Source organism: Acipenser ruthenus, chromosome 20, assembly GCF_902713425.1.
Source record: "Acipenser ruthenus chromosome 20, fAciRut3.2 maternal haplotype, whole genome shotgun sequence".
NCBI lineage: Eukaryota > Metazoa > Chordata > Actinopteri > Acipenseriformes > Acipenseridae > Acipenser > Acipenser ruthenus.
The window spans coordinates 23,065,127-23,088,068 of NC_081208.1; the positions used below are offsets into that span (position 1 = coordinate 23,065,127).

At 39.7% G+C, this 22,942-nt stretch overlaps 1 protein-coding gene across 9 annotated transcripts in view; it reads right to left on the reverse strand.

Moving 5' to 3' along the window:
- The window catches only part of LOC117425144 (genetic suppressor element 1-like), a 239,632-nt gene that overhangs the window by 26,232 nt on the left and 190,458 nt on the right, over positions 1-22,942 (reverse strand). The window contains exon 1 of one of the 9 annotated variants that reach the window (XM_034041850.3): positions 8,424-8,686. The exons of 6 other annotated variants lie outside the window; for them this stretch is intronic. The gene's annotated coding sequence lies outside the window, so the exon portion shown is untranslated. Of the gene's footprint in view, positions 1-7,954; positions 7,977-8,000; positions 8,068-8,423; positions 8,687-22,942 lie in introns of those variants that run through there. 2 more of the 9 variants (XM_058993696.1, XM_058993699.1) reach the window with 2 other exon arrangements.

A 22,942-nucleotide genomic window follows, 5' to 3' on the forward strand; every position in this document is an offset into this window, starting at 1 on the left:
CTGGTTTCGACACAGCTGGGGGCAAGGTCCTAGAAATAACTGCATGTACTGCACCGTAAATACCATCCGCCTAGATTTAGTGGTACTCCCTTGCTGAAATTAGACTGAAGGGAATCCAGTGTATTGCATTAGGGTCATTCCACGCCAACTCAACCAGAAAAGGGACATTTCGTTGCCCGTCCGTCTCAGATTTTCCTAGAAAAATTCACCTGGGGGTTTTCTGACATGCCGAGTTCAGAAATGATAGCCATTATTTTTTTTTAAATGTCCCCTTCGACCTGTGGCCTTGCAAAGGCCAACCTAAAGTGAGAAAGGGACCTTGACCAGAAAAATCACCCTGGGTGCAATTTAGATGCTACTATCATGTGTAGCACCTCGTTCTACTCGTATTGAATAGGGCTTTTCAGTAAAAAATACTAGGAGCACCCTACTCACTTCTGGCAAATCGCAAGACGAGGGGTAGCTGTCAAGTTTTATTCGAACTTCAGCCTAACCCTAGGGGATGTGGGTCCTAAAATGTAACTACTGCTGTAAGAACCTTAGGAACCAGTCTTCCAAGAAGGTGTTTCAGGCATTCTGAAGCTGTGTAAACACCCTCTCTCATGGTATCCCCCGAAGTTAAAAACAACAAACTCCCCCATTAGCCAGGAAGCCAGCGGGACCAGTGAAAACAGAAACTCAAAAAAAAGCTCAAATAATATTTTGGTAGCTGCGGGCTTCCTTATAGAGTAGGCAAATATTAGTGCAATATAAATTATTTAATCTTTAACCTAGATGTGATTTGTCTATCTGCCTGTTAAAACAAGCATCTACTGTATATACCACGGTTATCTATTCTCAGATACACGATACATCAATACACAGAGACAAGTGTTACCATTACCAAAGCAACACTGATAATCGGGGTTTTTTTTGTTTGTTTTTCAGGGCACCTGCACACACTCCAGATCAAACAGCAGGCTGAAAACTCACTGGTATCAGCTAAAGAATGAGACGTTTCAACTACTGAACGCAGACTGAAACTGTTTTTAGAAGTGTGCTTCACACCGAGTATGAAAGAATGATTTGTAACTTCATGGTTGCTCACAGCTTGCGCTATCTCAAACTTCAGATGCCAGTCAGGTAAAATCAATTGTAAACCCAAAGCGGCTAAAATGACTGTGGCTCTGTGGCTTGAATGGCATCTAAATAAAAAGTGGAAACAAATTGAACCTGATGCCAAGCTGATACAGGAGAGAGCACAGAAGGCTAATTTATAGAAGAACCCAACAGACACAAATTAAATACATTGCAATACATGGAATTGATTGAGAGGCAGTGTAGCTTTAACCTTCAATGAGTTCCAGTGGCCACAGCCTAGTTCCTGGTTTGTATTCAAAGAGCCCATTTGTTGGCAGTATTTTATAGGCAAAGAGAGGATGTGCACCAGAGAATGAACTATCCCCTTTGAAGAGTGGTCCCTAGAGGGCTATCAGGTTGAGCCACATTGAGTGTATTTTACTATTACAAATATTCAAGGTCTTATTACAAAAAGCACAGTCGGAACAGCTGTTATAAAATGGAAATACTAGTTGTGAATCTATTATCAGAGTCTGTTCTAAATGCATTCTGTTTGTCAAGTGAAAAAAAGGACATCACTATTGCCCATTGTTTTAAGCACTATCAAACACTCATGCCTAACCAAGAGCAAATTTGCTTGCAGTGTTTAACTTTGCAAAAGGCCATGTTTTCCCCAACTGCTGGCCACTTGAGCCCCTGTGGAGTGTGCAGGCCAGCACTCTCAACCCTGACCGTGCGCTCCGGGGAGAGGAGAGGCTGCACTCCCTGTCACTTTGCCGATGCCCCGTCATTAAGCAGATATTTATTAGAGTCTACACTCGCAGCAATTGACTGGATACGTGTCTACATTATCAGCTCATGTAAATTTATTATATTAACAACTGGGAATAAAATCCTCAGTGCGAGGGCTATGATGGATGAGCGGTCTAGAATTTATTGTACACACACTTTATTTAATTGGGGAGTGGAGGGAGGTTGGAGCAGGATTCACAGGGAACAGCAGAGCCCTAAAGGTTCATTAGGACAAGCTTGGCAGTAATTTGCAGCGGCCGTGTTAGAAATATAACCCCCCATGACACCTGCCCTTGAATTTAACCCTATGGGTTCGGGGACCAGCCTACAGTTCCCTGTGCTATTAGACCAAAACAAGGCCTCTTTGGCTTCATTATATTGCTATTGCAGTCCAAAGGAGAATCGATTCTTTAAATAACCTGACAAACATCTTCTGGGTTCGGTTTTCAAAGCAATTTCATTCGACTAAAAACTGATTATTTTTTTTTCACAAGGTGGTAGTTCATTTAGCTGACTTGCCATGTATTGTACTGTAATTTTCCAGGAGATTCAATTGTTAAAAACAGCTTTTAAAACAAAATAATAGCACTATAGTTAAAGCTGTCAAGATGTATTTTACATTTGTAATCACCAAAGCTACCCATCTTCTTGCTTAAATGTCTGTGTTCATTTAGCACAGAACACACAGGTGCCAACAGAAGAGACTCTTCCTTGACAGAAGCCATATTCTATCCCTTTTACCAACATCTTACCAACAACTTTCTAAATCAACCTCCAAAACAAGACTACAAAAGAAACACACCCATACAGCTTTTAATGGCTCCAGCGTAATTGTTAACTCCGGCAGTTTCAAAGCCTCTTCTGTTTGCAGGAGTTTAAGCAAATAAGGACATAAGGTCTCATGGATTTCCTTATTCAAATTTCTGTGTGACAAAACAGTATTTACAGTCTGTGAAAAGTGATGGTTTTAGTTATTGTGATTCACTCATACATGCTATTTCACTGGGTGACTGGGTGACTGATTCAGTGCAAGACATCCGGTGGAAACTTAAAAAAAGCAACTGAACAATTCGATTCACAAGCAATCTCTTCCAGCCCAGATCAATGGTACTCTGTGTCCCATCGGCCTCTGTGCTTCCTTTTCAACTTGGTGCCTGGTCTCTCCACCCCCAAGAGGGCTTGATTTCACCCCAGGGCAGGCCATGCCCTCTCACAGATGTTCTATGGAGAACACAAAAACATTGGAGCACTCTGGTCAAGGTTGGGAGCTTTAAACAGCCATTCAGGCTTCCATCCCTCCAGGGCTGGATGGATCTGATTCAGAAGCCCACGAACCCTGCACTTGGTCTGGAAGATTTATCTTCAGTCTTCCTTACCCTAAACTGGTCTTGTATAGTGTATGAGTAAGCCTGCATCTGCACTGCTAATTAGTGAACTTCTACCGACTGCTCCTACACGCTTGCTAATAATAAAATCCACTACTTGTACTGATACTCGTTCGGTCTATAGACGGCCTCTGTAGGGTGTATCAATATACCACAGTCACTACTCGTAATTTGGTTATCAATCAGCCAACTAAGCTACTTACAATACTGGTAAGACTTCAGCAGGCTTTCTGAGCATGATGTACAATATATAGCACAAAAATAGTCCATTTTATTGATATAGTCCATGGATAATAATATGGGTTCCACTACAACTACTGTATGCTGCTACATTTGTATACTTTAAATATAACATGCTAGCTTGTCAAAGAACCAAGATGTACTATATAATAGGGTGCTCTAAATAGTTTTAGTGCTCTAGATCAGTAAAATAAGACAATTATGTAAAATCTAACCAATAGTGTTTTTAGTATCCCTGTTGCATTTAAAATTAAACAAGACCAGCAGTATTTAGATCTCAGACAATATTTTCTTGAAGACAAGCCATGGTCCATCACAACACACTCACTGGCAGATTTTTTTTTTTATTGGCCTTCTTAGTATTGAGAACTAAGAGAGCTGTGTTTGAGACTGCAGACTTGGTGGGAGGCGGGGGGGTGTATGGCGTTCAAGGGCAGCCGATTCCTAATCAACTGCACATCTGAACAAAACATTGCTGAGAACAAGGAGCTATGCTGCTTCGTGGAAATGTGTGTAGTGCTGCTTTAGCTGAGGCACAGGTTTCTTCCCCTCTCTACAACACCCTCCCTCCCTTCTACATTAATGGTTCAAGAGCCATTACTAATCACAGCTCTGATGCATCCTGTGGTTTCCTAATTACCAGTCCCCTTCCCCTGGCAGCCCTTCGACTCATCAGCTCCAGCCGCCCGCTCTAATTACAAGCTAGGAGTCTGGCTGATTTCTGAGAGCTTGGTCCTAGCATGGAGAGAGAGAGAGAGAGGAGAGGAGAGGGGGGGGGGGGGGGGTCTCACTAGATAATTACACCAGGGGGTGGGCATCCCTACAAGTCACACCTCCCACCCCCCTCCCAGACTAACAGGTAACCAATAATCCCTCAGTAGCCATCTGCATTATCACCAGCAGGATTATTTTACAGTTTACTGTTGTTTTAACCCGACCCACCCTTATCAAAACCTTGCTGACCTATAACAAGGACTTGTGATAGCTTTACTGTACTACTAATTATGCTGTAATTATTACTAAATAGGTCTACTCAGCATTTTGCTCATTGGTTTCCAATGGCTTTACATTGCATTGTTGTTTTTACAAGTATGTTCTGTATGCCTAAATGCTGGCTATTTTTGTGCAATTGATCCAGTCTCTCTTTATGGTTTTCTTATGAGGTTTAACCAACCCTAGATACTATCATTAAGTATAAGCAGAAAGAAATATGTATATTCTGTGAACATTAGATTTTGTGAACAGGGTTTTCACTTGTTTTTCATGCACACCTAAATGGCAAAATAAGACATTTTTTGGCTAAAAGGACAAATCCTCAATTAATCCACCAAAAGGCAAAAATGTGCACCCCTCAAAAAACAAGCACATACAAAAAATAAAATTCTTAAATAGAACTTTGTAGCACAGAAGGCTATTGCATCAAAGCACATTCTAACTGCTAGAGCTCCAAATAGCGTTACTGTAAACAAACATACAGTATTTAGCACTACAGCATAAGGCTAACCTGAGCATCACTGCCTCTGGGAATTAGCACTCGGCATACTCAACTCTACATCCTGCTCTTGTTACACCCAGCCCCCTAGTCTGAAGCACTCGCACGCACGCACACACACACACACACACACACACCTGAGAGCATATGCCATTCAGCTGACCTACAGCCAAGCAGCAGCACAGCCAATCTGTAAATTCATTGTTTTCATGTGCTGCTCAGATTCTAAACTGGTATTTCTTACTTAACCTTTCACACCCAGAGAAAAGGACAATGAGAGCCAGGGAGGCTTGCTGGCAACTTGCTAGACAGATCTCAGTTGTAAAGGGAAGCCACAGCCCTCTCAGCAGGCAATCCCTAACAGCCCCCACCCCCCACTACTCCCCATGCTTAGGACAGTACAAATTCTTGAACTCAGTCTGGTCAGTCCATCTTGCGCCTGTAGTAAACACAGACTGCTCGGTTCTTTAAAGCAGACACTCTGGTTTTACATGACATCAAAGGATGACACCTCTTGGATAAAGAATCTAAAAAAAATGCCATGCTGGTAAGTAAGTAAGGCCAGATCTGAATCTGATATGACCCGAGGAGCCACCGGAAAAGGCAGGAACAAACATCCAAGCACGGGACATTTTCTGATTAATGATCTGTCAGAAAATGTTATTTGCCCACCCTTTTTTTCTTGGTTGAGTGGTGGGGAAATAATGATTTCTGAGGCATATTCTATATATGTTGCTCCCACTTTTAAAATTCTGGAATGAAATCCTATATTCGGTTTACAGCTCCTCTGAAGAATTTCCTTAATGTAACCTTGCCCATCGTGTATTTGGCTAGCTGAATTAGTTGACGATGTGCTGTGGCATCTAATTTGAGTAGCAAATGAATAGGCTAATCTATACTGTTCATATCTGTCGCAGAAGCAAGTGCTCCTAAACGACTGCCTTTTATACCAGAAAGTGAGTTAACAACGACAACCAGAGAGCTCCTTAACAAACCCTATTAAACCTTTTAGGAAATCCCCTTTCTAGGAAAAAAAAATAATGTAAAAGTAATGTATTCTCCAAACTGTGGCATTTCAGTGTCAAGGTAGGATGCTATTTAAGTTCTTATCAAGTATTACTGTTGCGATGTCAAATAAAATGTAAAATGCCCCCCCCCCCGGGAGCTCTGGTATTGATATAGTCACTGCATTGTTATATTTCAATGAAGCTACTACAGTATAGCAGTACCTAAGACATAAACCTGTTCAGCTATTCAGATTTCTCATTTCCTTTCATACTGTACAGAATCAAGGTCAGGGCTAATGGTCTCTTTCAAACAAAGGCTGTCAGTTGTATGAGCTTCAAGCAAGCTGATAACTGTCTTTATACTGAGTGTGGTTAGATTCTGACTACTGTCTGAGCTTGAGGCTGCTGCTGAATTAATAGAGGCCAAAGAGCAAAGGCAAAGGGTTTCACAGGGATTTTAAAGTGTTCTTCAAGATAGCAAGACACAATGCTACCTAATCAAGAGCAGCCAACAATTAATGAATCTATGTAGCTATCAAACAGGCGGCTGGAAACACACATATGCGATTATATCATACCTTAGTTGAAAGAAAAAAGGAATATAGCAGGCCGGAAAGAAGCAGCCTTTCCAGTTGACTAAGCACAATCCTTCGCTCCTTTACATAACCCTCATTATATTACGCTAAGATTAATCTCTGTATATAAAATGTCCTTTAAACAAAAAAGCTACATAATGGTTGTTTGTAAATGTAAATATAATGTGTTCACCACTGCATTACCTAGGCTAAGTATAGTTCAATGTAACCCAAGGGCATTCATGGACCTTGTTAAACTTGTGTTTTTTTCTGAATAACACACAGATTTATATTCATTAAAAGTGTGTTCAAAACTTGCTGGATTGTCAAGTTTATTAATATTAGTATCACTATTGCATCATAGAAATGGGATTTGGGAAAAAAAAATAATTTAATAACTTTTTATTTGCATAGGGTTTACAGCAAAAGGGGCAAAAAAAAACAAACACGAAAACTTTGATCTTCAATGTATTTTTTTTTTTTTTTTAAGATACTGTAATTAGTTTTCAAAATAATCCACTGATTTAATTGTTCACATTTTTACCCCTCCCCTCCCAAATGTAGTTTGGATATGAAATCCTTATCTCTTAATTTTAAATTTATCTGATAACCTTATGAACAAAAAAACACCCCGATTGGCCACCTTCGTATTGATTTATATTGCCTTTGCTTTGACAAGGTTTACTGTGTTTGGAAAAGGCAACAGTTAAGTGTAGGCTACTTTGTAACCCTGACAAGCAGCAGCTGGTGCTGCTATTTAAGTTGAAGTACTTCTGTAACAAGGGCAGCGGTGGATACGTTGATAAACACATGGAAAATAATCTAAAACTACACCTGCCGCCTGTGTGTACATAAGCGCCGTGTCCTGCCCTGAAAGTAAACTTCAACAGAAGCCCTCAGCAGCAGCACCACATCACGACTGGGTGAACAAATGTCATCGAAATACGTGACGCCTGAACAAACCCCTGCGCAGATCACTAGACTCAGTGACGACACCAACAAAGCAAATCGTGCAAACTGTTGCACCCGACGTAAAAAAAAAACAACCGAGGCAATATCCATGAATACAGCCTACAGAGTGGAAATATAAAGTGCAAACTCTAGACGTACATCCAAATTAGTCATTTTACATATTTGCGGTTATAATAAAACTCAGTCACTTCCAGCAGCTGGAAATGCCAAATCTCACTCGAGTGAAAGAAACACACACAAAAAACCGCGGATATACTGCCGTCCTTCAGTCTCTCGAGCAATTATGCATTTGCATATCTGGACAAACTCGTTTACGCGAGCACTTAGCATGGAGTAATACAATTACTAGGTTAAACATGTAGATGGATCACTGCTGTGCGATTGAAATGGTTGTTTTTGCAGTTCGGATTCAATTGACATTGCATAAATTACCTCGTATAAACTCCAGGGATGTTATCGGGACAGTTGTACTACTAACCTGGCCTTATCTTTGGGACCACAGCCAACAGAATTAAAAAAAAAAAAAAAAAAACGTGCTTCACGTAAGTGAATAAATAGCCTTTTGTTTGCCTAATCATTTTACAAATACAATGCCAAATTATTCATAATAAACTGTACTACTGCCACTTTTGACGCTTGTCTGTAAAACATTAACCAGTCCTACAGTAATTAATCAATTAACTAATTAGACTTTTCACATATAAAACAGACACAATGGAACTCTGTATACATTAACGCAGCTGCGGCGTTAAACTGAGAGAACACAGCCGGAGAGTTTGACATTACTTTTGCTGTGTGTATCATTCCTTAAGTTGTCTCCTTACTTACCGTAATTAAGACCACGTTTTTTTAGTTAAAAATAACATGTATAAGGGGTAAGTAAAATAAATAATAATCTCACCTCAAATTAGAATGAAACCCTACTTTTTAGCTCGACAGAAACTAATAGCCATCGTCTCCTTGTAAACGCGGTAGTGCAGACTTTGTTGTTGCGAGACGCTGCGGGTCCAGGCCACACTAGCGCTGGGTGCCCCTGCTGGGAGGTGGGGCTTCCTGCCTTAGGGGAAGGGAAAACTAGCACCTGCTCCGCTTGACACGCCCCCACTAAGGCCGACAACCCCACATTGTTACTGTGTCATGAATACGAATTACGGGCATGACTCAATGTAGTGGGGCTGTCATCATTCAATACAATGTTTAAAGAAAGGGGTCGCGTTCCACTCTTTCGTGAAGCCAGTTAGACACGTGCATTTTTATTTAGATTTCTTGTTTTTGCCAAGTGCAATCGATTACCACACTGCGAGTACAGGACATGTCCTAGAGCTGTAAACACAAAGGTGTTTTTTTTCTCCTGTAGTTTTTAGGATGCATGCCGAGTTTTTTTGTTTTTTTTGTCTACAGTGTCAGATTACATTTCAGACCATTCCAGGCTATACCGGGTATCTGACAAGTAAGAGCCGTGTCCATACAAATGAAGCCATTGTGCCTGTTGGAAAGGAATCGCAGAATAACAGAAAACGCAACAATGAAACATTTAATCGTGTCGTACGCGTTTGTGCTTTCTTACGGTATTTTTGAGACCGAAATAAAATACAGTATTTACACTTTGACCTGGGTCGCAGCGCGGTCTATTTTTTTTTGTTGAGCTGTAATCTTAAACAAATGCTTATATAAGGACTTACTGTAGGCTACTTTATTAACCAAATAGTTTGCGTAATGGCCGTGTTTCGCTTTGCATAAAGGCAAATTCTTACACATAGAAAGGATGCTACACTCTCAAGGTTTACTTGCTAAGCCATGCATTTTGAACCGGAGCAACTCCAGCCACAGTAAGGCGATACAAATACAAAGGTGATGCATCGCGCTCGATATGGTATAGTGTGTTTTTAGTTGTAGCCCTAATAAGATATGCCATACCAAATTGCTGCTTCTTTACCAGTCAGCAATAAAACTTCAGTTGTTAGGGCAGCCATAGAAGCTTGTTTCCTCAGCCAGGAGGAAGTACACTGGCATTGAATTTCATTTAAATAACAGAGCGACACTCAGGGGTGAAAAAAGATACTCTGAAATGTACTTAAGAGACCACTAGAGGCCAGCCAGCAACCAAGCTTCTTGTTTAAAGGAAACTCTCCCAGCAAAGCAAGATTGATGACAGGCTCTGTACCCTGTCAATGGCTGCTTTGTAAGCTACAAGTAAATTAGCCTCCTTTTGTTATTCAGCATTACAGACTGTGATACCCTGCGTGGCATTCACTGTATGCAGATATTTGCATGTTTCTCAAAGTCTAAAATTGTTGTAGCAGAGATTTTTTTTTTGTTCTTTCTAATCACTGGTCTTTTTAAATGGTTTATTTTATTTATTTATTTTTTTGTTTTTGTTTTTGCAAATTATTTGCCCAATCAGTTTGACACTGCAGTGCATTCAAAGCAAAGCTTAGGCAAATCTTTTATTGAAATACCACGAATTCTCACCTGTCTCATCTGAAAGAAGCCAATTACCAAATATTCTAGATATGTTCCAATACATCAGTTAATGATGGTACAATGAATGCACCTTCCCTCAAGATGTAACGTTGCTCTCAATACTGGATAATACTCAATAACTGTAGGGTATGGGTCTGCATTAAATTGAGTGGGTGGAATCCTTATACGTCAGACTGCTAGCCACATTATTTGTAAAAGAATGATTTTCTGTTGGTGTTTACTGACTGATATAACACCCTAATTCTAATCCTCTTAATTAGCCAGCTCCACTACGCCATCAAATAATGACATCAGTTTCAAAATAGTCTCACTTCCAATTAACAGTTTTTTTCATGTTAATAACTACTAAATTATAAATAGCTCTCCTGGCAAATACATTCAAGCTTCCTAATCAATCCTACATTTTCTTTGTGCAAAATTTATTAAATACCCCCCTACAACTCCCAAGTAATGTCTAATGCAAGATATACAGACATTAGCTGTCACCTCCCCAGATAAAAATCCATTAACCACAATGTGCATTCCTTTTACTGGTTAGTGAAGTATCTTAATTGTTGTTCTTGCCATAAATAATGAAAAGTATAAGAAAAACCAATACCAATACAAATGTACAATATGAAAACAAAAAATGTATATAAAACCAATCACACGCACACTGTATATAAAACCTTTGTCAATGATAGACTTAATGACCGCCTTTGTGAAATATGGCAGGTTCTTTATGTCTAAGTAAGCTTGCTGAAGTGGGTTCTGCAGTTACCAGGATACCAGGCATTAGATGCATGTATGCTGAAAAGATTTATTGTTGCTTTCAAGTAAATACAAGGTAAGACTTGTAATGGGGAGCTATCATAAATCAATTAGGGTTGCAATGTGCAAGGGTGGTCTTAAACATTGATTATGTCTAAAACCTTCACAAGGATGACAGTTGCTTAAAATATATTATCTAAACTTTGAACACACTCCTTGAACTTTGTAATACAATCTCTCTTTATGATATTACGCCTTGCAGCAAGGCCTTTGGTGAGGGGCTTCATCCGCTATAGTTCTCTATACAAGTGGGGCACTGGGGATTTCACTGCTCCGTCATTTGCATGTGAATAGAATCCGTGGGATATTGTCTCATAATCTGCCAAGCTAAATCCACTGATTGGAATGCGCTCAGTTTCAGGTATTCAAGTTATTTTCTCAGGACTTTTAATGTGTAAATTGTGAAAATAAACATTTGCAAATCAAAAGCAAGGTTATTTTAAGTGTCTTATAATTTTTGGGGTTTTCTTTTACCTCAGAATATATGATTACAGTTAATGAGGAATTATTTGATTATGTACTACTGGATTATAAATGGGCACAGGTCTGATTTATTAATTTGGTAAGAGTTTTCTTTCATTCTTGAACAAGCATCATGGTTTCTGGTAACCTATAAGTTAAATTAGCTATCCCCCATCCCCCCCCCACCCACCCATTTTTAAATGAGGCCAAGTTCCTTGCTTTCGATGGAATTCCACAAAACAACAAGGCCGCTTTCAAACTTTGAAACCAACAGTTATCTCCACTTCCAGACGTCTTTGATTGTGCATTCTTGACATTGATATGCTATGCATCTGAAGATAATCTCTTAACCCTCACTGACCCATTGTGAATAGGAAAAAGTATCCCCTGCTATTGCAGCCAAAAGGAACAAGCTGGGAGTCCATCTGCGGCATCAACTCGCACCTTGACATAGTCTAGACAGTGGTATTTTGAAGCCCTTTCTAGTGGAGGGTATCTATTTCAGTAAAACTGTTTATTGATATAAGCAATACTTCAATGTTTTTGGGGTTTTTTTTGTATTGACTGGTCATAGCATAAATAAATAAGTACACATTCCTTGCTGTGATCCACTTGAGTTCATAACAGCGCTTTTGCTTCTTATCCTGTGCTAACCACCCCCACCCTGTGTCTTTCTCTAGGGATTCTTGTCAGACGTTCCATAGCTCTTGTACAGCTGCAACCCCCTTTACAATCAGTTACCAGCTGTTTTGCATATATTTTGAATTCTAATTGCCTTTTTTCCCCCCTGCTTTTCTGTGCAGCCAGTGCTCTGTTGAATAGGAATACAAAAAAAAAAGAAAAAACAGAAGCCGCGCTCCATAAGAGCATGTGCGTTTTTTTGTATAAAAAGAATGCCTCCTTCACCTTCTTTTTGAAATCCCTTCAACACTGAGAGCATTGAGTTCAGGGCCTCCCTTTTATTTTAGAAGAAATGAGTATCAAATCTTTAAGCTCCTCTGGAGAGAAGACATGACAAAAAAATAAAGAGAGCTTAATCCTCCCCTCCCTTCCCACCTCCCCACGACCCCCCATACCTATCATGAAGCAGCTAGGCAGTGTTTCAATGCCACTCTTGACACAAACCGCCTTTCAATTGGAAAGCTGTATAGAAAGCTGACAATAGAAGGCCTCAGTACATGGGAGCGCCAGAGGCTTGGTTGTCTTGCCTTGGGGAATGTTATTAAATTATGGCTGTGTAAAGAATGGCAATTAGAATTCAAAATGTATGCAAAAAGGCTGTTAATTGATTGCAAAAGGGCTGCAGCTGCAGACACTGGAGAAGTGAGACACGAGATGCCTTTAAGATGTTGCGGTGCAGAGAGAGAGGGAGGTCAAGACTTCATGTGCTATTAGTAGGCTAAGTCACTAGAAGTGTTTAAATGGCTTTTAAAAATGCGTTAGTGCGATTAGCATAGAAGCCCAGTGTCGCAGTGGTTAGCAAATTACAAATGGGGAAGGTCCTTGGTTTAGCATGACAGCACAGGCTGTTTGGCTACCTTTGTAACTACACCTGCCACCTGTATGCAAATTGGAAACAGGCACTTTTAAAGTGATGGAGTGAAAGGGTACACCTGAACGATTCCATAATACGTTTTCAATATAGCTGCTACACACCTTTGTCAGATTGTTCTACTTTTTTATGTATGCAATGTAAATGATTCTGACTGACTGGGTTGAGAGTGCTTGAAATGTGAACTGTCATATCGTTGGAATGCAATGGGGCTTCAGGGAGAGTATTTCTGATCTTCCGCAGTGACACAGTTATAAATTGTGACCAGCTGTCTCATTGCTACTATTTATATTCTGGGGATAATTGCTTCGTTAGGAGAGGGCATTTTCTGGACTAGTTAGTGATATTTGCTCAGGTTTGACCTTCCCTTTCATTTCCTGTCACATTCCAAGAATAGAAGATTGGAATGGTGGAGCTAGTATCTCAGCTTAAAGAGGGTCATACATAACATAATTTGATTCTGGCACCATAATGAGGTGATTTGGTCACCACTGCAATTACCAGTTATTTCTTCATTTTAACCTGGTTGTATCAATGTTCTGCAACTACGGGCTACAACATGCAAACTATTGCATAATAAAGACACCAAACATGCATTTCACATGCAGAATTGTCTGTTTCCAGTAATGCATTATGGTATTGGTCCCTTTTAAAAACACAAATTAATGCAGTCTATTACAAGTTCATAGAAAAATGGTTATTTGAAAGCTGATTACATTATGGTTGGAGGTTTCATTAAACCTGTATCATGCACAGAACTATCCTACTGACCGAACATGAGCCATTTTATCTCACTGTGAGCTTGCCGCTGCTTTCACTGTAAAGCATATCAAAGATTTATAGTCAATATTTATTAAACAAGCCTACATTCTAAAGGCTGTTCATGCTGAGGCTTTTGTTACCTTTAATTGCTTATTACAATGGAGGTTTTTGTTTCTTCCTTTATTGGTGAATACTGAAAGACATTTAACTAGAACATGTTACATTTATTAAATCAAAGCCTTTCATGCATGCCGTGAATGTGTTTAAAATTATTACATACTGCTCACCTTTCTAATGAGACGAAACAAAAGCGGCATGGCATATGGGAAACGCAGTATACTGAAGAGACTTTTTACAGTTCTTCCAAGAGAAGGGGAAAAGCAGCTTGGAGCCATAGTGATTTATTGTACATGCTCACACACAGGCACACACTCTGCATCCACTCTGACAGCTTTAGGTGACCTTTTACCTGACCCTGAGTGAGGTCAGTTCAGTGCACCAGACTGTGTGTCCATGGAAACTCCAGGTGTCTGCTACAGAGAGAAATGTATCCTTTAGCTTTTGCGGGATAAAAAAAAAAAAAAAAAATCTAGTAATGCTATAACACGCATCCCAGCCTCTTCAGGAGAACAGATCAGCAGGTTTCTGCAAACACTGCACTAGAGGTTAAAATACTGCATGTCGGGCATTTTGAAATTCAAGGAATCAGACAAATGCATATCACAGAGGTTAGTTAGAGGTAGTGATGTGTTTGCATTAGGGATTTGCAAATATTTTGAGTAGCTCTGAATTTGTTTTTAATCTGTTATTGAATTAAGAGTACAATGAAGCCATTATCTTACATGTTTGTCTGCTTGGCTTAAGGATCTGTAACAGGATAAGTCACACCTTGTTTTTTTAGAGCCTTTTACAGCACTGGGGAATCACTTTAGATTTCTTCATCCACATATGTGTGCTTATCCTGATATTACCCTTAAACATAGGTGGTTTATGCAATCAAAATAAGATTAGATTCATATCATTGTAAAACACTGGAACAGTAGTTATACGCAGGCATGTGGGTGCAAATCAGTCTAATTACAAAGAGGTGCTCATTCCAAATACCAGTTGAACATCAAATGAAAGTTCAGCAGACAACTGGGAGACAAAAACATTCAAACTTGAATATAGATTTCCTGGCACCAAAATATCTCTCTCTCTCTCTCTCTCTCTCTCTCTCTCTCTCTCTCTCTCTCTCTCTCTCTCTCTCTCTCTCTCTCTCTCTCTCTCTCTCTCTCTCTCTCTCTCCATGAGCCAAAGTCAGACTTGGGTCTCTAGAGGTGAAATGTTTGAGAATCTCGTAAATTAATCAACTGTGCCATCTAGCACCCCTTTTTAATATTTGAGGAAGAATACATCCTTCTACGGTGGAGGATTTATTTTTTTATTTTTTATTTTTTTTAAGGAAAGGGCACATGAGAATTTCAACAGATTACTCAGGGAGGAATGGTTTTGTAATCCCTCTTGTATTTACATCTCTCAAAATATATTTTCCATCTCAGTACCATATGTCACATTGTATGTCTCATAGTGTCCAGCGAAATGCAGACTGCCAAACCAGTAGAAAGAACATCAGTAATCCCTAGTCTTTTCAGTTAAAAGAAACCATTCCCCAAAGGCATTTCTCTTACAAAAGTTTGTACTGCTGGTAGAATTTTTAAATTTGTAAACATTCTCTTTTTGATGAATGCAAAACTGCAAGTCCACCTTTAACTGACAGCTAAGAAAAAAGCTAAAAATATATTTCTCAAGAGATTTGGGGGAGTTCTTTTGCTTTTTCCCCTCCAGGATATGTAGATTTTAAGATGGATATAGATTAAAGGTTCAAACTGGTGCTAATTAATTGCTTTACTCACGTGGTTTTCAGTTGGACAATGGACCTGACCCAGAGCACAGGAAGTGATTAGGTACCAACCATCTTTGGTTGTCTATACCGTATACAAATGACAACGTCGTAAAAATAGCCTTGGTTTAATTCTTCTCAGGTTGCAGGACTCTTGACTACGGTATTTAATGTTTCTGCTGGTTGCCTGACCTAACAAGGTTCCAAACTGCTCTATAGCTGTATGTTACACTATAGGAGCTAAAAGAGAACATATGCACAGACTATTAAGCAGTGCTGAAGTAATAGCTTTGAGGGCATTAGAATTACTAAAGCTGGTGACCGGCCCATTAGCCTGTTCAATTTTCATAAGCCCTTTCATCGATCACTCGGACACAGATCATTGATTTGGCAAATGACAACAAGCGAAATACGGTAATAAAAGGCTGTTTCAACCTCGCCTGAGTTGCTGGCAATGCCGACCTTTCCTTGATTATAATGTTGATACCTGCTTCTACTAAAGCAATGATATGCAACCTATACTATGGTCATGATTATTTAAATGTATTCCGCCTTTCAATTTAAATTAAATTAAAATGTACGCTTCTATTAGCAACAGGAGCAGCTAATCATTACCCGTCTATTTCAATGTTTGAGAACCTGCCTCTTTATAATTTAAACGATAAGATCCTAATTTATTTAGTTCACTTGGAAAGATGAGTCATTTTGACTGTCCTTTAATCAGAAAGCTCTTAAGACAAGCACATTTCACTCATACTTTGTCGTAATTAATATTAGGTATGATAAACTATACATTAACCCAGTTAAACTCAACCAATTGCCAGGATAAAAATATATTAAAATATATTAGATTTTTTTCTCCAAAACATTATTTGTTTTTCCTCATAATTCCCAGGAAACAGTACAACAAGGTTAAGATACTGCTCTGGCAAATAAAACAAGCTGCTGATATGAGCACAAGTGCAAGAAAGTGCTAGCAGATTCCTTCCGTTACATTTTGGCTGCCCTTTCATGTAATGTACCCATCTCTGACAACACTGTCTAGTGATACGCATCGTTTAATAGGAAACATCCACCAGCATTTGGCCTAACGGTGGGGGGTGGCTTCCCCAGCTGACATTAAGAGACATCCGCATTAGCCCACTTTTTACTAGGCCATAAACAGAAGGCAAACAGATCCAGACAGGAATCAACAGAGCATACCAGATATATGTTTTTACTCCTACAAAAGGAGTAGCCAAAACTGATGAGGGTCCTAAACAGATCAGCAACCCCAGTCTGTAGCCAAGGACACATAACATCTACTTTTGCCAAGGTCTTGTACAGGTAAATATGAACTGCAATTTATCTAAGGCCCTGTAAAATTAAGAAAACCATTGCAAACTAACATGTTTTATTACTCGTATATGGCTTGAATTGTATAAACACGATTTGGACACAAAAACAGAAAGTCCTGCCATAACACTATCACCAGGGTCTTAGATACAGAAGTACCAGCTGACCGAGCGCTTACCATGTGCCATCGCTAAAAGTCATAGATCTGCTGTCTGTGGACAGGGAGATGCAACTTTTATATATCACAAAATACTGTGGAATTATATTTGCATTTAGTCATGCTGTTTACACAAGATTGTGCTAAATATGGCATGTGTTTATAATTTTTTGCTCATTTCCTATATATTACATATTACTTCTATTACACTATCATACACTGATACCCTGTCACAAAATATATGGAAGTAAGAACTCATCTAAATAACGTCATTCAGCACAGCGCTTCCAAGTAAACATTCAAATCCTCTTATTTGCCACTTACTTTGTGAAGGAGGACAAAAGGAGATTAATGTTTGTTTTGGGGTGGATTATTGCTTTTTGAAATGCAAAACGCCAGTCATTGTCCTAGAAATTGCCTTACCTTCTCTTTGTTTAGTTAACACATAGAGCCTTCACCTGCACCATCTGTGTCGTCATAACATTACACAGCTATTAGCTAAATGGATAAACTCTGGGTTTTGGAACAGCTTGTTTAACGTGTGCGTGTGCGTGTTTGGGGGGGGGGGGGGGGGGGGGGGGGTTAGTTTGTTATGCTTTGAATGACAATAGAGCATTTTGCAACTGTTTTACACAAGAATAGAAGATGGTGGGTGGCCAGTGATATGGTGCAGCAGCCTAGTGTTTACTAAGGAGGGCCTAGAAAGAAAACGACATACCAACACACGCTGCAAAAGCTTTCTGTGACATCATAAATTACGAGACTGAAGGTCGAGTAATTTATAAACTGTCACAGAAACCTGAGATGGAATTGTTTTCCTGTAACTCACTGAAGAGGCCCATCTATTGTTTTTCTATAATACATGGATACCCTTGTGAAGCTGATATTAAAGCAGATGAGGTTCAGCAGTACAGCTGGGTTTTTTTAATCGTAGCGTTTCAGTGCTGTCCAGACGTTAGTGCTTCAGCTTTATTTGGATGATTGCCTTTACCTTGTTTTAATATCCTGTTCCTCTCCAGTTTCTCTGAGATACGAATGTACCAGCTTTGCATCATTTTTTTTTAACGTAGTCTCATTTTGTTGATCATTAATGAACATTTCTGTGCTGTGGATGTTGGTCGGGTGATTGAAATTGAGACATTTTGTGTTTGAATTGAAAGTGAGCTCTTCTGTCGTGATCAATTGATTAGCTTTTTTCTTCAGTTGACTTGGCAACAAAAGGGAGATTAAGCCTGGGTACTAATGTGGCTTTTAATTTGCAATAAAAATTAAACCTTTGTGAACAGAAAAAGAGCCCCTATGTTGTATATTTTACAAAGTGGTTCTATATCTGTCCATTTCCGTTAACATTTATAAAGGTATTAGCAAGTTAGTCTCCATGACGTATGGTGATATTAGTCTTTTCATGGTACAACACAGTGCAGTACAGCTGGGGGTGTTTGTTCCATCCATGCAGGAACGTGTTTTCTTTATAACGGTGATTGGTATGCATATGCAGGTCTGTAAGAAAGGGTTAAGTTATGGCACTGAAAATGTCAGCTGCAATGGAATGGCAGGATTCTATGAATCTCAATGCATAAAAAAATAATGGAGAAAGAAAAAAAAAACAGTTCATCCAGGAAACTATAGTGTCAGCTCTCTTTAATTCAGGAGTCTGATGCAGAACTAATATGTTTGAGCTGATTATTTCTCTCTTCCTCCCTCCCCTTCTCTCTTGCTCTCTCTCCATCTATCTCTTACTCCCAAAGCTTTTGTGCTAGTCCGTCAGATTTTCTATTCTGTTATATTAAGTGGTCCCAGTAATGAATGGCTAATGTGCCAATTAAAAAACAACACATTGCACAGAACCCGGCCGGTGGGCAGACTTCCAGTTTCAGACGAGAAGAACAAGGAAGCCACATGCCCTTGTATTTGCGAGGTGAATTTTTTTTTATTTTATTTTTTATTCTGCGAAACAGAACCGCCCCCCCTGCCCCCCCCCCCACCAACACCACAATCCTCCCAGCAGATGGCGGGTATAACAAAGCAGCTTGCTATGGCCAAACCAATTATTTATCTAATTATGATTTACCACTTAACCACATGATCTTTCGCCGAGTTGTGGGCAATTAAAATCAGGGCGATTATGCGGATTATGCAAATAGGGCCAGAGCGGAATGATTAAATTGGAGATCACACGTGAGTGTACAAGCTATCTCCCAAACAGGTCGGGGCAGCCTCAGGCCTCTAGAAGATCTAGGGAGATCTTTGTGTGTGTGTGTGGGGGGGGGGAGTGGTGCGTGCGTATGTGAGGGGGATGGGCGAAGGAAGGGGAGGTCTGAAGGAGCCACCAAGGGGACAACTGACCCACTGCAATGAACTACTAGCAGGGACATCAATTATCGTCCCTTCATCTAGCCTTCTGCTCACCTGCCAGCCTCTCACATACTGCCGCAGGGGGAGTGCAGTCAGAATGATAATGCATGCAGGGCTATATAAAAAAAGACTAAGAGCAAGAGAGAGAGAGGGTGAGCACAACAAAAGCAGCCCAGAACTGATAAGCCCTTAATGGAGAAGGGCAACAGCAATGAGGGATGTTAAAAAGCTGCGAGTTCAAGCTCCTGCTAATGGATCAATCGTATTGATTTCCATTTACCAAGGCTCTGATGTTATTTACTTTATTTAACAAAGCAAAGGGGTCTAGGTGTTTTAACAACAGACAGGCAGGCAGGCAGGAAGCAGTAGTCTTTTAAAACAAACCTCCACTAAATATATACATTTTGAATAAACACATACATACATTTAACAATCTTCCCATGTCACTGATTTTGGAATTTAGACGGGAAAGGGGGGGAGGCAGAGGGCAGTTTGCTTGCTTTTGTGTGTTAACCTATGACCAGAAAAGGCAGCTTAGGGTGCAGTTAACTCCCTGGAGACCCCTTCTATTCTCAGACATGTATAGTAATGGGGATCGGATTAAATGAAATTTCAATCATTCACAACAGTGCAACGCCTGGGCTTATTATCATCTTAATGGTATTAACACTTTTAACACCCACCTGTAATCAATGACCTTTGACACTTCCAAGTCGCAACCTGTAACAACGGCAATTGCAACAAGTGGACTGCGGGCCCATGCATATAACACACAGCCGCAGTGCAAATAGAGTATAATTACAGCACCGGAAGTCGGTTGTTGTAATAACAGGGATCTTGATTGCAATTGTAACTGACAGCACTGCATCTTAAAGGAGTGCTTACCAAGGTTTTTAAAATCAATTTCTTACCTGTTATTAGCACTAGCACCATTTACACTTGCCCTACCCCTTTTCTTGTGATGAAATCTTTTGTTTCAATACTTGTCTTTTATACTTTAATTTGGGATATGCAGATACTATGCTGCTACAGTAGCATCATTGTTACTAACCAATCACGTGTTATAGTTCAGACTAACTCCGATGGTTTAGCTATAATCAAACCAAGTACAGCACAGGCGCCCATATGCAGCAATGTACCTGTATCTACTGGGCTGCATTTTACAGTTACATATCCTGAATAAGCATGTCTAATTTTAGCATTCATATTTCTTTAGAAGCAAAAACACAACACAATCCCAAAGGAAGAGTACAGGTACACTACAGCAGTCATTCCAGATATTTCTTTATTACGGCTGCCATTTTAGTTTAATCCTGTCCAAAATAGCAAACTGTTCATGGCATGGGGGACTACTCTGTGTTTTAGTTCTGCAGGTGAGGCCTGTGCTTTGAATACACAATCACTGCTTGAAAGTATTTGTCCTGCAGTGGTCATATCTTCAAGCCCCAGCCTCGTGAAAGGCTAAAGAACAGCTCGAGGGCACTCAGCAGGCTCATAAGTTAAACATCATGGCCTTTGTGTTTGCACAAGGCTGGAGAGACGAGAGCGCTGTGATCTCAAGGACAGGTGTACTGAAGGCTGGATGTCTCCTTTACTCTTCTGCCAATGGACCCTCAGGCTTGTTCGCATACAGAAATCTCAAGTGAATGAACAAGGCCTTGTTTTAGAATCCCTCAAATATGAGCTAGGCAATTTTGTGTGTGTGTGTGTGTGTGTGTGTTTTATTATTGTATTATAGTGCTTCATTGTATTTGTAAGAAAAAATATATCAGACATGTTAAACCTGGCGCTAAAATATCTGTCCACCAGGTATGCTAGTAAAAAAAAAAAAAATTAGAATTTTGAGGAAAATGTGGTTTTAGCCATAATGTTCAGATATTTTTTCAAATTATTTTCAACAAAGATATTTTTGTTATACTTTTTGTCTTATAAATGAGGGTTTACATTTATTGGCCCCTCTGTGTCTCACTTTACATGTCGTCTTGCAAAGTGTTTTTTTTTTATTAGAGTATAACTCTCTCTTGTCCGCACAGCATGGGCCTGACATCATCACAACTCATTACACAGATAGATCCCCTAAGTACCAGCTGACGTTGAAGCAATTCATCAACTAATTAATCTTTACGAAGGAAGTAACCCTGACAGATAAAACATCTGGTTTACAAAGACATCTTGGAGGTAGGGATACAACACACGCTCCCGCACCTCTTTCAATTTAAAAACCGTCACACATGGAAATGTCACTAAATTACTTGGACAGTATTCGTCAGTGCAAGTACAGCATTTGGGAATGTTTTCTTTTTGGCCATAAAATGAAATGCTGGTTAATTTTAATTTGATTCTTAATGGGGTAGACACAGTTTCCCAGTATTAAGACAACATACAGTAATAGGAAAACCGCTGAAAAACTAGACATGAATAAAAGACATCAAACAGTAGTTTGTGTTTCCTAATCCACTCCCTGTCTTTTGAAATACTTCTGATAGGAACAGCCATCGATATAAATTGAATCTGAGTTCTAGCATACAATAATATGCCTCGTGCCACTGAAAGCCTTTAGCAAAAGTTACAGTTTTATAGGCTGGATACGGATTCATTTTTTAAGTTAAGCTCTCGCCTGAAATCCAGAAGGTCACAGAATTCATCTTCTTACTCTTTGAAGGTATCAACACTCAAGCGCACTGCCGAGGGAGCGGTTTGAAGTGTTTATGAATGAATGATAGCCCAGAAAATGACAGTGACAAGTCCGTCAAGAACTGTCCACGGGTGTGCTGTTATCTTTGAGGCATAATCCTAGCTGTATTGCCTTAGAAAACCACAAAGCTCGACAGCCAAGATGTGCCCATTATCAAGATTTTTTTGTTTAGTGTGGAATTTTTAAAGGATATATTTTTTATACTCTCCAGTAGATCAGAATATTTCTACACTGAATGAATTACGAATTAGTGTATATAGACATCAGCAACCACTGACTAATGTCAATTGAGTAGACATCTTTTGACAGCAGTTTTCTGCTTAATATAATTAATACTGGGGCTTAAATCAGTTTACCTCTAACTGAATACTGTATAGAATTAACCAGTACTTTTATACTACAGACTGAGTATAACTAAACAAGGGAGGTTCTGAAAACCAGGACTGGGTGAAGGGCTATAGAGTGAGTCTGCAGAAACTAAACTTGTCAGAAAGCATGGCCTGGTGTTTCCAGTCCCAGATCTCAGTCAGGGGCACTGGATAGTGAGGCCAGGCAAGTCTTAAGCAGTCCCAGTAGACTGTTGACCCAAGAGGCTGCCTTGACAAACTATCAGGGAGCTTGCATCTGATCCAGCCCCACCTGTCTAGCAGGTGTCACTACCACGGTGTACATTGAGAGGAAATAATATACAGAAGCATTCCTATGATTCAGAATACAGAGTCATATGGTTTTAGGAATAAGCATTGCAAATGTATTTTTTCAGTCTGTGGCATGCTACCACAGCCACTCTACCTTTAGGACTCATTAAAGATGTTCTTTGTTACAGCCCCTGTGGCCTGCTCTGATTCTTCTGTTGCCACTGCATGGTTCCACATACACACGTGCACTCAGTCAGTTCAGCTTTAATATGGTTTATGAACATGCAG